At 44.7% G+C, this 17,091-nt stretch overlaps 1 long non-coding RNA gene across 1 annotated transcript in view; it reads left to right on the top strand.

The window, feature by feature from the left end:
* Nucleotides 1–7,126: 7,126 nt before the first annotated feature.
* LOC116595327 overlaps nt 7,127–17,091 on the top strand; it is a 76,905-nt gene continuing 66,940 nt past the window's right edge. The window contains exon 1 of the long non-coding RNA XR_004287617.1: nt 7,127–7,180. This is a non-coding gene — a long non-coding RNA (uncharacterized LOC116595327). The remainder of the gene's footprint in view (nt 7,181–17,091) is intronic.

The following is a 17,091-nucleotide window of genomic DNA, read 5'->3' as shown; positions in this document are numbered from 1 at the left end:
ATGGGAAATCCACCTTCCTTGGCAGGCCCCAAGGCAGCCAGTTGTTTCTAGTCTGGGTTCTGGCCCTTCCCTGATCATCTCTGGGTCCTGAGACCAGACATGAATCTGGACCCGTTCTCACCCCAGACCAGCTCTGGATGTTGCTGGTGGCCTGAGACTCCTGCTGCTTGTTAAGGGAGATGGAGGAGCTGACCCCTTGTAGTACTCACCAACAGTGTCCTGGTGGAGCTCTGAAAAGACAGAGCCAGCTACCTGGGCCAGGAGGCATTGGAGGCCTTCCACCGAACCTGTGGTTCTATGTTCTGGCAGATCTAGCAACTCAGAATGCCTTTTAGGACACTTAAGGTGTTCGTTCCTTGCAGCATTGTTGAAATGGCAACAGAGTTGAATCATGTCAACTTCTACCAGCCTTGAAAGGCTGAATCACTGTGGCAGATGAGCTGCTTTATGGAGGACTCTGAAAGCATGTAAGGACACAGCATGTGACCTGGTGGACCTACAATGATTTGAGAGATGATACATTACAGAAAAACCTCTAGAATGGCTTCCTCCCACCATCCCTTTTTTAGGTTCAATCACCCTATTTAGTGTGAGGATTTAGAAGGGCTTGGACAAGTTCTCCAAGGACAGTGGAGCTGGCTTCTCCACAGGATAGCTGCGTTGAGTAGGGAAAACCTTAAAAACAGTTTAAAAGGCAAAAGTACTCATGGCTTCATGAAAAGTCATACAAAAGCAAGTGAAAGAAAACTCCTTTCCAAACTACAGAAAGCATTCACTCTATTCTCTCCCAGTTCCACATAGGTGAAGAGAAGTCTTCCCACCTTAGCCCATCACTGGTGGCAGACATGTGGATGTTTGGGTTACTTTGTGGTTGGGCCTGTGGGACACTCAAGTAGAAATACCATCGGAAGTCCCCAAGTGTGTCCCCTATTTGTGTGGGGGCCCTGGGTGTGGAGAATGCTCTTCCCATTCTTACCTCATAACAGCACTGATCCTGGCTGGCCTGGGACACCTGACACTTGTCCAGGTTGGTGTGCTGAAGTCACAGACCAGCTCATCCAAGATCTCCTGGGTGCAGCTCTGAATATGCAGTGCCCCATATACTCATGATGAAGAGACTCCAGTGTCCTCCCAAGACATTGTCACAAGGGGAAACCCACATTAAAAATCTTATTCTCAAGTTCACCCTAAGAGGGGAAGCTGAAAAGGCTTTGACCAAGGAGGTAGCCAGAGGAAACTCTAAGGCTCATGCCTACCATACAGCAAGTTGAGCTTAGTCCCCAGCACTCACCTTCTCATCCTGCCTGCTATGACCTGGAGTATGAACCTGAAAGATGGGTCAGTCTTCCAACACCTGGCAGCTTGCTTCTGCCCAGGAAGGGCATGTCCCTCATCCTCTGTCCCCACCTACACACACACACACACACACACACACACACACACACACACACTCACACACACACACAGAGTGAGAGGCAATAAGTGTGGGCCCCCTGAGGTGGGATCACAGTTGTTGCAGGCTCTCCAGTGGGCTGACCAGAGCTGCCTCGTGTTACCTGGTGGTGTCTCTCCTGCTGCATGACTGGAAGCTTTCAAAAAGAGGGTTGAGCCAATGTCTACAATTACAATAACATCTCTCACTCTGGGCTTTCTTGGGCCCAGTGCCCCTGAGTGTAGGAGTACAACAACTGAACATAGTGTTCTCTCGAATGTCTCCACTCAAGTGAGCTGGAGAACAGGTTGCCCTTTGAAAGTGGCTGCCTGGTTACAGAGTTCTAAGTTCAGTTGGAGCCTATCACAAAGGATGTGAGGTCACTCTTCCAGGATTCTAATACATGGGCCCCTTCATTCAGTCACATCTCTTCAGAGCCCCTTCTTGTCAGTTGACTACATTTCTTCCCCATGTCATCACTGTGGCTGTACACAATGAGCCAACAATGCCATAGGCACAACTCTCTGGAAATGCAACTAGGTTCTGACCTTTTAGGAGACAAAGTAGAAGTCAGAGCTTTTTTCTGTTTCCTTTCCCATTTCTGTGTCCTATGTCGTTGTGTGTCCCCCATAGTCCACACTTCCCCAACCTGCATAGTTGGGACCAGACTAGAATTGACTTCCTTGGGACATCTTCGGGTGTATGTGGATCCTATTTATAATGTGTGTGGGATGGTATGTGTATCTGAGGCACCAATTGAAGGATGGAACAATTACAAGAAGGGGTGGGACTTGGCCTGGAGGACTGCTCAAAGGAGGCCTGGGTTCCAGCCACATAATGCTGGAACCGTCACTTTCCTTCTTGACCTCATTATAATGTGGCACCATGATGTGTTGGAAAGGCAAAAAGATGCAGACTTTGTCATCCTCTCTAGTGAAACTGTTCAGTTGTTTCCCATCCTGACTTAGAATGAGACCCTTTGCTTCATTTTGGTCTTTGAGGGGAGCAGCCTTCACAATATTTCCAAGGGATCCTGACCTGTGGTATAGGCATCACTGTGTAACCTCTAGGTGGTTAGGGACTGGCTTCTGAGCCATGGGGTATAGTCAGCGTGATGAAATATCATGTCTAGAGTTTTTCTAGATGTCATGCAAAGAGTTTCTTACTTTCCAGTTACTTTGCTCCTATTCCATGTCTCCCTTTCCCTTTTTCTTCTCCAGTCTTGAACCAAAAAACAAGCACAGATGTTTTGAGCTGCCATCCATAGAGGCTCACTGGGAAAAGAACTGAGGCAGTGCCAAAGCCCAAAGACACGCAGGAACTCCAATTCTGAGTCCAAATGGCTTCCCGAATTATGGAGCCAACTTAGGGAAAAATCTTCTGCCAGTCTAGCCTCAGTTATGGCCCCAGGCTCTGAGGTAACCTTGAGGTTGGGGAAGCACACCACATTGTGCCTGCATTCCTCTTCCACAAAAGCTGTGGGAAATTCAATACCTGCATTTGAAGATGCATGGTATTGGGGAAATGCAGTCATAGAGGAACAATAGATAACTAATTGTCTCCCAAGCCTCAGCCTCTCTCCCTGCCTTCCTCCCTCCCCTCTGCTCTGCTCCCAGTTTCTCTCCAGCCACACTGGAGCCACACTTCTCTCCTCTGGCCTAACTGACTACTGGTAGTGAAGCTCTGAAGCAGAGGTCCTTTCTTCCTGACACATTGCACCCAAACTTGTGTGGGACTAGCTCCCATTTTTTTCATTCTGTTCTCAGCAACTTTGCCCTCAGTGAGGCATGTCAGGTCTTCCTGTCCACTGTCTCTGCAACCTTCCTTCGCAGCACTCTCCATTTGTCATATAGAGAGCCCTTGGTGTTTTCCTTCACATGTCTTTGTTTTGTGTTTCGGTCCATGTCTATACCATGAGGTCCTAAGGGCAAGGAGCACTGGGTATCTTCAATTGTGTGCATGGACCCACCAATGTACCTGGCGTAGGGGAGTGCTTAAGTGTAAGTTAGTGAATGAATAGTTGAGAAAGTCTTGGAGCCCACCACCCCTTTAAGCACTTAGACTGCATGGGAGAAGTGGTACTCCATGTTTCAAGCTGTTTCTGGACAGAGGGACAACCACGATGGCCTGGGACTGGCTCTTCCTGCTTCAGTTCCTCCAACAGGACTTCTGAGGTACCATGGACAGGGAAGTGCCCTGTATCCTGTTCTCCAACTCTCCTGGGACAGCCCCAGGCAGGCAGACCAGCCAAGAAAGAGATGCCTTTTCTCGGGGGTCCTCAAGGCACTGGCTTCCCAGAGTCACAGGACCAAAGGAGCAGCAGAACCCTGCCTTTCCTCCTTTCTGTTGACTCCCATGGTGTGCTGTTTACTATTCCAGCACCCTCACTTCAGCCAGAAGAGTGTTTCTGTACCCACCCCTGTATGTCCAAAGGACAACTCTGAAGGTCTCATGGAGACAAATCTTGTCTCTGGGTCCCAGACACAGTGTCCAGTACTCTGGCATTACCTCCCCCGCCCCCCAAATAAAAACATAAACACACAAGAAACAGGTAGGAAAAAAGTCTTCACCATGACTAACCATCAGAAAAATGTGACCAAGACAATAATGAGATATCACATCACATCAATTGGAATTTAGCTACTGTAAAAAAAAAGACAAGAGTGAACTAATGCTGTTGAGGATATGGAGAAAAGGGAATCCCTGGGCATCATTAGTGGGAATGCACATTGGGACAATCACTATGCAAAACAGTATGGACGTTCCTTGAAAAAATACAAATAGATCTACCATAGGATCCCACTGTTCCACAACTGGGAATATAGCCATAGAAAACCAAGGAATGTGTCCAAGAAATTCCTGCACCCAAGCCACGCTCAAGAAGTATTATTTTCAACAGCCAAAACACTGAAAACATCAGTGCCCATTCATGGTGACTGGAAAAAGAAGTGTTTACCTATATAATGGGATATTAATCAACCATAGGGAAAGGAAATCCTGCTAAGCATGACAACAGCAATGGAATTTAAAGCATAATGCCAAGTGAGATAAGTGAGACAGAGGAAGGCCTCTGTCTATATGTCTATATGTCTACCACAGCTAGACATATAGATACAGAGGCACCAGTTTTATATATGTGTGTGTGTGTGTGTATAGATATATATCTATATTAGATATAGTTCCCTTCTACATGGAATCTGAAACAAAGAAGAGAAAAGGAGTCAAACAAACTCAGAGTAAGAGATCACATTGAAGGAACCAGAAGCAGAGGACAAAGGGTGGGGCAGGGGTGGAGTGAATGGTGAAAAGGGTGAAAAGGTACAAACTTCCAGTTTTATGGGAAATAAATAATAGAGTTGTAGTGCACAACCTGATGGCTACAGTTCATACTGTTTTATGGTGTATTTGAGAAGTGTTAAAAGAAAGCCAATTCAGAGAGTTCTTATCACAAAGAAATAGGTGTCCTTTCTTTTCTCTTTCCTTTCTGTTTGTATCTCTAAGAGATGATGGCAGTGAAATCAACTTATTCTGGTAATCTTCTTAGGATTTGTGAAAGTAAAATCATTATGTTGTACACCTGACACATACACAGTGCTCTATGTCAATGATATCAATTAAAATGAGGCAAAAATATTTTACTATTCATAATGAGCCTCAGGAAAGTTGACTTGGTAAAAAGAATAACAGGTAAACAAAATGAAATCAGCAGAAGCTAAAGTCAGTAGATTATGACAGGGATAAAAAAACATCCAAGCCACTTGCATAAACAATGCATTCTGAGTTGAAAAATCAGTGAATTAAAATGAAAAGAGATGACATAGAACTTTAAATTTGTGTTCTATTTTTTAAAAATCAAGGAATAAATTCTGTTCATAAATTAACTCTGAAAATCACCTTCTCAAATAAAGTTTTCATGTTTTAGACAACTCTAATTTTAAGCTTTGAAGTAGGCACAGAAGGACAACATTTGGTTTGATCCATGTTGTCTCAGGGAAAATGGCTGAAGTAAAATGCCTGAGATAGGACCTACCAGGAAAGGTACAAATGGCCTGATGAAATTCATTTCTCTGTTTTTGCAGCGTTTCAGTATAATTTATTTTTATGCCATTAAGTACTTGAAGTTCATGGAGTATTTTCTAAATGTTTTAAAGGCACAAATATCTTTGTACCACCTCCCTGAACTCTGTCTTCACATCTCATTGCATCTTGGAAACTAAAACTCTATACCATGAATCTGACTCTTCCCATGACCACCTCTTTCCAGCCCTTGGCAAACAGCATTCTACTTTCTGTCTTTAGGAATTTACTTTAGGTAGGTCCTAAGAGTGAAGTCAAAGCGTGTATTTTTAAGAATATTCATTTCACTTAGCATAATATCCTCAACGTTCACCCATGTTGTGGCATATGTCAGTGTTTTCCTTCTCTTTTAATAAAGAATACTATTCCAGCGTGTGTGTGTGTGTGTGTGTGTGTGTGTGTGTGTGTGTGTGTGTATGCATCCTCTGTTTCTCCCTGGACAGATTCTTGGATTGCATTCATGGTTTAGCTCTTATGAACAATGGTGCCATGAAAAGGTGTGTTCAGATACATCTTTAAGACTATGTTGTCAATTAAGTTGGGTATCTATCCCAAGTGGAATTACTATAGACCACATGGTAATTCTAATGTTGATTTTTTTTGAAGAACTGCAATATTGATTTCACAATGATGCTGTTAAACATTCTTACCACACACAGTGTACAAGGTTCCAAACTCTCTGCATCTTTCCTAACCCTTGATCTTTTTCTTTTCTTCTAAGTCTTTCTTTCTTTTTCTGGGGCAAGTCATCTTAAGGGATGTGAAATGGTATTTCACTGCTTTTCATAATTTGGATTTCCAAAAAAATTAGTGATGGGAGGTATCTTTTCAAATTTCTCTCCATGGGCCTATCTTTGAGGATAATAGCTCTATTCCCCTATTCCCCACTTGCACATTCAGACATACATTTAATTTGTTTGTTGTTGTTGAGTTTATGTGATCTCTATGGATTGTGGATATTGAGCCCCTGTCAGATAAATGGTTTGCAAATATGGTCTCCCATCCTGTGGACTATGTTTTTCCTTCATTGACAAGTTCTTTTAAAGTCACAAAGATTTTAAATATTCTGAATGTCCAGTGTGTGAATTTGTTTTTCTTTTCCATCCTTTGCCTTGCAGGTCCTACCCATTAACTCACTGCCAGATTCTGTTTGATGCTGATGAAGATGATGGTTACTGAGCTCCAACTTGAGAGATGAAAGGGTCAATGGTGGAATCGGGCAGCAGCATGAACTGGAGAAGCACAGGCCTGATAATGGGGTCCTGATGATATGTGATGGCATGATGATAAGAATAGATATGCTGGGCCAGAAGGAGGCATGTAATGGAAATGGAACACTGTCCATTTTTGGTACCACCTGTGTGGTGATGGGAGCAGTGAGACATATGACTGGATATGTCCTCAAGCTCAGCCCTTCTTCAAAGTGAGCCTTTTATTGCACTCTGCTCCAGTCCTGTTTGAAGAGTTTCTTAATCAGATGAGGGGCATAGTCTTAACGACAAAGGGTGATGAATGTGATGTGGGTGACAACTGTCTCCAAGGAACTTCTAGTTCCTCTATCATAGTGAGCTGTCTGGAGTCAATTGCAAAGAAGGTTAGAATGATTCAAGCACACAGGGATCAAACCCCAAGAGAGACCCTTCTGTAATTCCCATGCTGAGCTGAATTCAGGTAAGACCTTTATACATTTTCTCTGTGTTCCCAGTTCATGGTCACTAAGTTCTGCAGGTTGCTAGATGGGAGAGAGGGGAGGGACATGTTTGAAGGTGAGCTGAAGAGCTATATCACATCCATGAGCAAAAAGAAGGCCCTGCCCCTAGTCATCCCACAAGTGAACAAAAAGGATCAATGTCATCAAAGATAGAGAACCATCAGCCACCAGTATTCATGCCAGCTGTACAAAAATTTGTGGTGAGGCATCCTGTGGCAAGTATAGATGTTATGTGCTTGAGGTGACTCACCTTAAAAAGAAAGAAGTTTTTGCCACCATGTCAAGAGTGCTCAGAATTGACTAGAAGGGTAAGAGGACTGGAACTGAAGAAAAAGCATGTTTGAAAACCTCTTCAGGGCTGAAATTAAAAAGGTAACATGCCCTGAGAATTGGCTCATTATGAATAGGCTATCTCATTTCATTGCTTGAGGGCAGAAAAGAAATCATCCTGTATTTTCCACGTTGAAAACAAGAAAACACAGAACCTTGGGTTGTATTTTTTTATTTAATGTCAGTTAAGGGCATGATGTACATGCCCTTCAGATGTAGTGCCCAGTAATTAATCAGTTGCATATCACTTCCAGTGCTCACCACATGGCCTGCCTCCTTTATGTTCCTCATCCAATTATCCCATCCCCCGACTCCCCTCCCCTCCAGCAGCCCTCAATTTGTTTTCTAGTTAAGAGCCTCTCTTCATTTTTCCTCCCTCTCTGGTGGCTTCCTATTCAATTTTCCCTCCCTTCCCCTTGATTATCATATGGCTTCACGCCTATGTGGAACCTAAGAAACAGTGCAGAGGATCCTAGTGGATTTTCTTTAAATGATCTTATTTTATATCTTTTCATGTTTGACTGAACTTCTTTTCCTGAAAAATGACCCATTCCAATGAGGTGTCCATTGGCCCTGGGGGGACAGGGGTTCTTCAATCTTCCTCAATGAGTCCTAACTCATTAATTAGGATTAGGATCCTAATCCTGAAGCAGGTGTCAGGAGAACCTCATCTGGGTTATTGTTCCATCAGTGTCCTTGAGGGTCTCAGTTTCCTTATCTGTAAAATGGTGAGATACAAATGCTGTTTTTCCAGAAGGTCTTCCAGCTCCAAATTTTCAATGGTTATAGAAAGCTGAATGTGGTTTAATCCATGAAACATGGGGTAGGAATATTCATTTCATCTACATCAGGAAGACACACAACCAAGTAGAATGGAAACAGCAGGGGATTAGATCTCCAGTAAGACTCTAGTGAAATGCTTTTACAACTGCAAATATCATGGGAAGTTTTCTTTTCTGTGAACACAGAGGTGGGCACTGGACTTTCCATATCAACAGACTTCACTTTTGTCTTTGGACATTTTCACTGATTTTTTTTTCTTAATTTTTATTATTTTTTTTATTTCTTTTCAGTGTTCCAGAATTCATTGTTTATGCACCACATCCAGTGTTCCATGCAATACATGCCCTCTGTAATACCCACCACCAGGCTCACCCAACCTCCCACTCCCCACCCCCCAAAACCCTCTGATTGTTTTCAGAGTCCACAGTCTTGCATGGTTCATCTCCCCCTCCAACTTCCCCTAACTCCCTTCTCCTTCCCATCTCCCCATGTCCTCAGTGTTATTTCTTATGCTCCACAAATAAGCAAAACCATATGATAATTAACTCTCTCTGCTTTACTTATTTCACTCAGCATAATCTCTTCCAGTGCTGTCCATGTTGATACAAAAGTTGAGTATTCGTCCTTTCTGATGGAGGCATAATACTCTATAGTATATATGACCACATCTAGCATATGGACCACACATAGTATATGGACCACATCTTCCTTACCCATTCATCCGTTGAAGGGCATCTTTGTTCTTTCCACAGTTTAGTGACTGTGGCCATTGCTGCTATGAACATTGGGATACAGATGGCCCTTCTTTTCACTACATCTGTATCTTTGGGGTAAATACCCAGTAGTGCAATTGCGGGGTCTTTGGGTAGCTCTATTTTTAATTTCTTAAGGAATCTCCACACTGTTTTCCAAAGTGGCTGCACCAACTTGCATTCCCACCAATAGTGTAAGAGGGTTCCCTTTTCTCCACATCCTCTCCAACACATGTTGTTTACTGTCTTGTTAATTCTGGCCATTTTAACTGGTGTAAGGTGGTATCTCAATGTGGTTTTGATTTGAACCTCCCTGATGGCTAGTGATGATGAGCATTTTTTCAAGTGTCTGTTAGCCATTTGTATGTCTTCTTTGGAGAAGTGTCTGTTCATAACTTCTACCCATTTTTTGACATGATTTTCTGTTTTGTGTGTGTTGAGTTTGAGGAGTTCTTTATAGATCCTGGATATCAACCCTTTGTCTGTATTGTCATTTGCAAATGTCTTCTCCCATTCTAAAGGTGGCCTCTTTGCTTTGTTGACTGTTTCCTTTGCTGTGCAGAAGTTTTTGATCTTGATGAAGTCCAAAAAGTTCATTTTTGCTTTTGTTTCCTTTGCCTTTGGAGACATATCTTGAAAGAAGTTGCTGTGACCAATGTCGAAGAGGTTACTGCCCATGTTCTCTTCTAGGATTCTGATGGATTCCTGCCTCACATTGAGGTCTTTTATCCATTTCAAGTTTATCTTTGTGTATGGTGTAAAAGAATGGTTGAGTTTCATTCTACACATAGCTGTAGCTACCCCAGCACCATTTATTGAAGAGACTGTCTTTTTTCCACGGTATATTTTTTCCTGCTTTGACGAAGATTATTTAACCACAAAGGTGAGGGTCCATATATGGGCTCTCTACTCCATTCCACTGGTCTATGTGTCTGTTTTTATGCCAGTACCATGCTGTCTTGGTGATCATAGCTTTGTTGTAAAGCTTGAAATCAGGCAACGTGATGCCCCAGTTTTCTTTTTCTTTTTCAACATTTCCTTAGCAGTTTGGGGTCTCTTCTGATTCCATGCAAATTTTAGGATTATTTGCTCTGGCTCTTTGGAAAATGCCAGTGGAATTTTGACCAGATTGACATTGAAAGTATAGACTGCTCTAGGCAGTATAGACATTTTAACAATGTTTATTCTTCTGATCCATGAGCATGGGATGGTCTTCCATCTTTTTGTGTCTTCTTCAATTTCTTTCATGAGTGTTCTGTAGTTCCTCAAGTACAGATCCTTTACCTCTTTGGTTAGGTTTATTCCCAGGTATCTTATGGATCTTGGTGCTATAGTAAATGGAATCCATTCTCTAATTTCCCTTTCTGTATTTTCATTGTTAATGTATAAGAAAGCAACTGATTTCTGTGCATTGTTTTTGTAGTTTTACTTTCAGCCTGCCTGATGAGACCTGATTATGAAACTCTGAGAGCATATCCTAATCCTTGAACTCATAATACCCTATTTTTTTTTAATTTTTGAAATTACAGTCTAATTGACATATGGTTTTATCTTTGTTTCAGGTGGACAGAAGTGATTCTGGAGTTCTGTATATGACTCAGTGCTAATCACAGTAAGAGTACTCTTAATTTCCATCCCTATTTCACCCATCCCCCCACCTGGCTCCCACTAGTTTGTTCTGTATATTTGAGGCTTTTTTTTTTTCTTCTTTCTTTCTGTTTCAATGTTGCACATGCATCAAATTATATATTAATGTAACATACACTAACTTTAAGTCTTACCTCAGTTTCTTGGTCTGGGTGAATTGTGGTGAATAGACTACCAGTTTCAGTCCCCAGCAGCTCCCAGAGGTAGCCATCCTTGCTATATACCTGCCTGCCTATCCACTGAGTGTTTGCTATTAGCAACTAGTGAATAAAGTCCAAGAGATGGTCTTTAACTCCTTTAAGCATTCCTGACCAAACATTGTGACTTTCCTGTTTAGTGTCTTTTGTTCCATCCCTTTCTCTCCAGTATCCCTGGACCAGCAAGCACCAGTGTTTAGAACTGCCTTACATAGAAGCCACAGAGGAAGCAGCCTAGCGAGTGACCAGGCTAATAGCAGAAAGGAACTCAAGGTCCGAATTTAATTTGAATTCAACAAACTGAGTTTCCGCCCCCCCACCACCACCCTTATACTCCAGAAGGGAGCACAAGGAGAGGACTGCAGGTGTGGACAAAGCCCTGCCCTAACTGTTTATCTTCCTTACAATCAAAACACATCTTTGTTGCTGCCAAACTATTGCTGATAAATCTCTTTTGAGTGCTGGAAGAGATAAACTTTTGTCCACGGTCCACTGACACCTTCTTTCTGCATGGGGTCTGTGGACAAGGGGCCTCAGCATCAGCTGGAAGCATGTTGGAAGTGCAGACTCTCAGGTCCCTCCCAGGCTTACTGTCAGAATCTGCATTTTTACCTGATACTCATGGGATCACAACCTGAGAGGGTCTGCCCAAAAAAACCACTGTGGAATGTTCCACAAAGAGAAAGCTAATCAGCCACCTTGATATCAATGGTTCCATCCTGGGCCTTTTTGGCCATTGCTGTCATTCTAGAAGCCCCTGCAGGGTTGATTCCCCAGTGGCCCCGGTGAGAACTATCCTGGAAGAAAGGAAAGAACACTCTCCAGACTGGGACTTAGAGCACAGAAGAAGCTAAGCATGGGCACAACAGCAGGGGTTCCAATCACCAAGGCTGAGAGACTGTTCTGGAGCTCTGTGTTGTTCTCTTGCTAGATCCCTTTGTGTCAGCTTATGTTATTGGGGATTTTTTTTGTATTGCTGGAACCTGTCCTCTTAGATTCACTGTGGCTGTATCTCCAAGTTGTGGGACACTTGGCTTGTCATTTTGCTTCCATGTAATTTTGGATATCCTCTTTGAATTCCTGGTTGACCCAGTCGTTGTTTGGCAGCATGTTCTTTAAGCTCCATGGATGGATGGTCTTTCCAGATTTTTTCTTGGGGTTGATTTCTACTTCCAAAGCATCATAAAAAGATGCATGCATGATATCTGTCTTTTTGAATTTGTTGGTACTTGTTTTGTGGCCTAACCTGTGATCTGTTCTGGAGAATGTTCCATGTGGACTTGAAAAGAATGAGTATTTTGCTGTTTTAGGGTGGCATGTTCTGCCTCTACCTATTCAAACCAGTGCTTCAATCAAAGCCATTGATTCCTTGTTGATCTTCCATTTGGATCATGTCTCCATGAATAGAAGTGGGGTGTTGGGGTCCTGGACTGTTTGGTATCACTGTAAAAGAGTTCCTTTAAATTTGTTATTAACTGTTATGTGCATTTGGGTGCTCCTATGTTAGGGACCTAAATATTTAAAATGGTTCTATCTTATTGCATGATATCCATTACTATGATGTAGTGTCCTTCTTTGAGTCTTACTACACTTTTTTTTTTTTAGTAGTCTTTTTTGTCTGGTAGAAGTTATCCTTACTTTGTTTTGGCATCTTGCATGATAGATGCTTCTCATCTGCTCACTTTCAGTCTGTCCCTAGGTCTATGGGGTCACATGAGTTCCCCATTTCAGACAAGTCAGTGGAACTGTGTCAACTGAGACTGAGTGTGTAAACAGGTGAGTGTTGAGACCATAGACTTCAGAACAATATGGACCTGACAGTCCCCTTGGCCAGCATGGAGTGTGTGGGGATTCTCTGAGCAAGGATATGGACCATTATGAACCCCTGCTCCATCAGGCCCCAGCAAGGGTACAGTGGCTACCATGGATCTGACCAAGAGGCTGGAGCCTGGAGGCAGTACTGCCTTGCAAAGGACTGCTTAAGGAAATGCAGGAATGCTGGAAATCCTAGATACTAGTTCAGCATAGATATGAATGGAACCAGGCCCAGCTGTGACCTTCAAGATACATCTCCCCATTTTTCCCCCACACCAAAAACAAGTGGGGAAAGGAATCCAGAGATCATGAACAAAGATCCCAGGAGGATTCCAGTCTTGGTAAAGGGTGAACCTAGAGAGCCTAGAGAGAGACTGAGAATGGAAAGTCCTGACTGCCATTCCTCCATTTACAAATTATCTTCTACTGGTTTTGTCCCTTCCACAGGCAGGATTGGATCTCTTTACATGTTCTTCCCCCACTTAGTGCTGATGCAATTCCAGAGACTGAACTACAAAATGGTCACTTCTAAATACCGAGTCCCAACAAACATAAACCCCAACACACAAACAAAAACCCCATGTCACAAAGGAAGCAAGGCATAGTTCTCCTTACTTTAGAGTAGAGAAAGGCAGCTCCTGTCCTGGGGAGGACATAGTTCTGGGGAGTGTAAAGAACTGTTAAATCCTCACCAGTTCAGCACTTGTTGCTGCTGTTCCTAGGAAAGGACCTGTAACCTCTCCATCTCAGGAGTCCTGAGGGCTGTCTCTGCTGTTTGCCCAAATTCCTTATACTGAAATGAACCTGTCCTCTGGAAAAGGGGATTTGGGGGTGCCACTGATAGCTAGTGAGGTGGGCTGGCACTTCTCCTTCCTCCCACATAGAATATCTGATGACACTAAGATTTCTTAGCTCAGAAATGAGTAGGACAGTCTGTGCATCTTCTTCATTACTGTAGGAAGTAAAAGAACCAAGCCACATTCCTGAGCTAGACGACTTAAGAAAAGGGCTTTAATATAGTACTATTTTAACCTATGAAAAACTATGTAATACTATTAACTATTGTCTCCCCAAATAAGCAAATAGGTGGGAGGAAGAGTTGTTGAGCAGATGTGGTACACACACCACACATACTCTAGCTGCCAAGGGGGAATCTGGTATTAACACGGGTGACACAGGCTCAGCCCTGATGGTGGCTGTGACCAGTTCACCTGGTGCTGGAGTTCTGCTGGACAGCCAGGACCAGGACTTCAGCTGGCAGGATACAATGTAGTTAAGGACAGAGAGACACCTGTGAGTTGACCAGTAACTTCACTTCAGGAGTCCCTTCCTGGGTTTATCCACATCTGGAGTCTGGCACCCCAGCAACAAGGCCTGAGGCTGCCCAGGGAGCCATAGAAGAAGGATCCCTGGAGGGGCCAGCAGGAAGAGTCCACCCCGACCCTCACCCAGCTCCTCTTCACCTGTCATCCTCGCTGAGCTGCTTCACAGATGGAACCAGGCCCTGAATGGATCCTGGGACTATAGGGTGTAATTCTCTGTAGCCACCTGAAGCAGCATGATGTCCCTGATGTCTCAGTATTCCTGGGCCAAGATAGAAGTACAAGATATAGACAGAACCTGAGTGGGTAAGCTGCAGGGCCTGGTGAGGGCTGAAAAGCGGGACAGGGGACCCATCCCAGGTCTCAGCACACAGGACCACCCTCCTGCATGCAAATTCATCCAGTCCCAACCTCTTCTCAGAGGCAAGTAGAAATAGGCTCCCCACCAGGAAATTCTCCTTGATGCCTTTCCTTTATCTCTACTGACTAACTAGATGGATCTTGTACTTCTTGCTTAGCAACCAATCCCAGTAAATGTGAGATGGAAGGTGTAGAGCCAAGGAATGTTCTTCCCAGGGACATCTCTGATTCCGCTGCCTCCACTTCCCTATAGGAAGTGCCACATATGCTCACCTTATTCTTTTTTTGGCGGTTGATCTCATTCCCCTTGAAAGGAGACAACCAAAGTCCCTCAGAAAGAGTCCCCTAATTAGTCCTATCACCTTACAGCCACCCCTTCCTAGGCTGCACTTAGGCCAGGACACAGGAGGTGTCCGCTTAGATGCAGACAATGGGACTGGGGTCTAGGCAAGGCCCTGGGTTCCAGAGAAAGGAGGATGTGGGGAAGATGAACAAGCTCCAGGTCAGGACCCTGCAGCACAACCCTTATGATGACAGAAGGGGGCAGCTGAAACTTCAGGCAGGCAGGGGCTGCTGGGCTACTCAAGTGCTGCTGATGTGCAGGGTCCTCACTTCATTCTCCTCCCACAAGCAAGCTCCAAGGGAGAGCCTCAGACCATTCAGACAGACCTCAGCAGATTTGCCTTCAGGAAGCTCTGCTTCTTTACCAGTCTTCGTCACAAGTCTAAGTGCAGCCTCCCTTCACTCAACACTGAGATGGGCAAGAGAACCCTGCTCACAGGGTTAGGTGTGAGGCTGTTGTGACAGGAGATTTGTCAAGTACAGAGAGCTCAGGGCTCAGTATGGAGGCTCTCTGCTCCTGAACCTCAGGACTCTGGTCCCTCTCCACAATGCTCAGGTTCCTCTACCTCCAGATAGTGTTCCATTGCAGTATCACATGTCACCAGTTCAGTGAGGAAAGTGCAAAGGTAGGGGATGACAACCAGTGTAATGAGGGGCAGGGTTGGATGAGTCCCTGCACTCTGTGCCACAAGGACCCTCCCCTGAAAAGGTTTCAGCCTCCTGGCCCACCCCTGCTTCCCACATGGGGGGCAGCAAGGACCCTTAGTAGTTTCCCTTCAATTCCCTTTCCCCTCACCAGACCAGAACATCGGACTCCTCCTGATCACCTCCAGGACATACTTGATGAAAATCACATGGTATGGAGCCCTGGGCTGCTCCATGTCCACAAATGCAATCTGTACCCAGCTTTCTAGACCCTCCTCCTGGTCACTTGGAAATAAGAAATGTAGGAAATATAGCAACAGGAGGTGGGTTTGGAGTCACAAGTCCCACCTGTCCTGATTTGGAGGCTTCCAGCCCTCGGGGAGGAGCCATTCTCTTCTGACATTGGAGGCCCCGTACCTCAGGTACACTGCCCTTCTTTGGCAGCCTTTTCCCGGCTCTCTGCAGGTACCTCACCAGGGTGGCAAATTTATTAGAGGGCTGCTCCTGTAGGCCAAGGACACGTTCCTTGAGAGCAGAATACCCTCCGTCCACCTGCTCCCACTGTCAGACCTTCCAGATCCTAGACATCTGACCTAAGTCTGCTGATATTGATGCTCCATTATCCTGAAGCATGCCTTGAGCCCTTCTAGAACAATCTCAGCTACCACATTCAGTCCATGTGTGACCTTGAGCTTGTAGCCTATTCTCCCTGAGCCTATCTTCTCATCAGGAAAAGTGAGAACTCCATCTACCTCCCATGGTCTCCTGCGGACTCAGGATCCTATGACTGTCATCATGGTTGTGGCCCTCAACCCATCCCAACCCCATCACTGAGCAGAGGTCTATCCTCTGGGCTGTCAGTGTTTCTGCGAGCCCCCTGTGGACCAGCTATGAACATAGAAAGACAGCAAATCTACCCTAGGGAGTCTGGATAGGCAGCACCACCTGGTCTCACCCCCAAGAGAATCTTCTGCCCAGGCTGTTAGCACATTCATGCCAAAGGCTTCCCCTCCTCAAGGAATGCTTCAGGCCATTCCCTACTCCATCCACACAGGACTGCGTTCCCTCACACCCCTCCTCTCCTTCTAGACCTTCACCTGCCATGCTACATTGATGAGTAGTTTTCTGCCTTGTGGGCTGTCTTGAGCTCTTGCTGAATAGAGGGAAGGAAGGTAGGATCAGTGTAGGAATAATGTGGCAGGGGAGAGTGCAAGGCCCTTTTCTTGGAGAACCCCAATGCATCATACTGCCTGGATGAGGGTTTTCTCTGAGGTCCTCCAAGCACTAAGGTCTTTGTAGGACTTGGGAAGGAGTTCATGGGGGTAATCCTGGGCCTGCCTTGGCAGATAATTGAGTAGCTCTGTTTTGGTGGATTTTGGTTTCCCATGAGCACAGAGTTCAGTGGCTGTCAAGTAAACATGTGAAAATATTGACATTGAGGGAAAATGGGACATTGAGGAAAACTGATTTCTAAAGCAGGAGGCATGAAGGCCTATTCCCCAGGGAGGCAGAGAGAACTGGCCCCAGGCCCAGGTTCTTTGGTCAGGGTTGGCTGCCTCCGAAGAGGTCCAAGCTGATAGGGGAAAAGGACAGGCCTATGGGTGATCCCTCATCCAGCCAGGTCCCTCCACAGAGAGAAGCCTCTTCACCTGGAAACTTTCTCCCACGTCCTCCTCTG

This window comes from Mustela erminea, chromosome 7 (genome assembly GCF_009829155.1).
Source record: "Mustela erminea isolate mMusErm1 chromosome 7, mMusErm1.Pri, whole genome shotgun sequence".
Lineage (NCBI taxonomy): Eukaryota > Metazoa > Chordata > Mammalia > Carnivora > Mustelidae > Mustela > Mustela erminea.
This window is presented reverse-complemented; position numbering and strand designations above follow the sequence as displayed.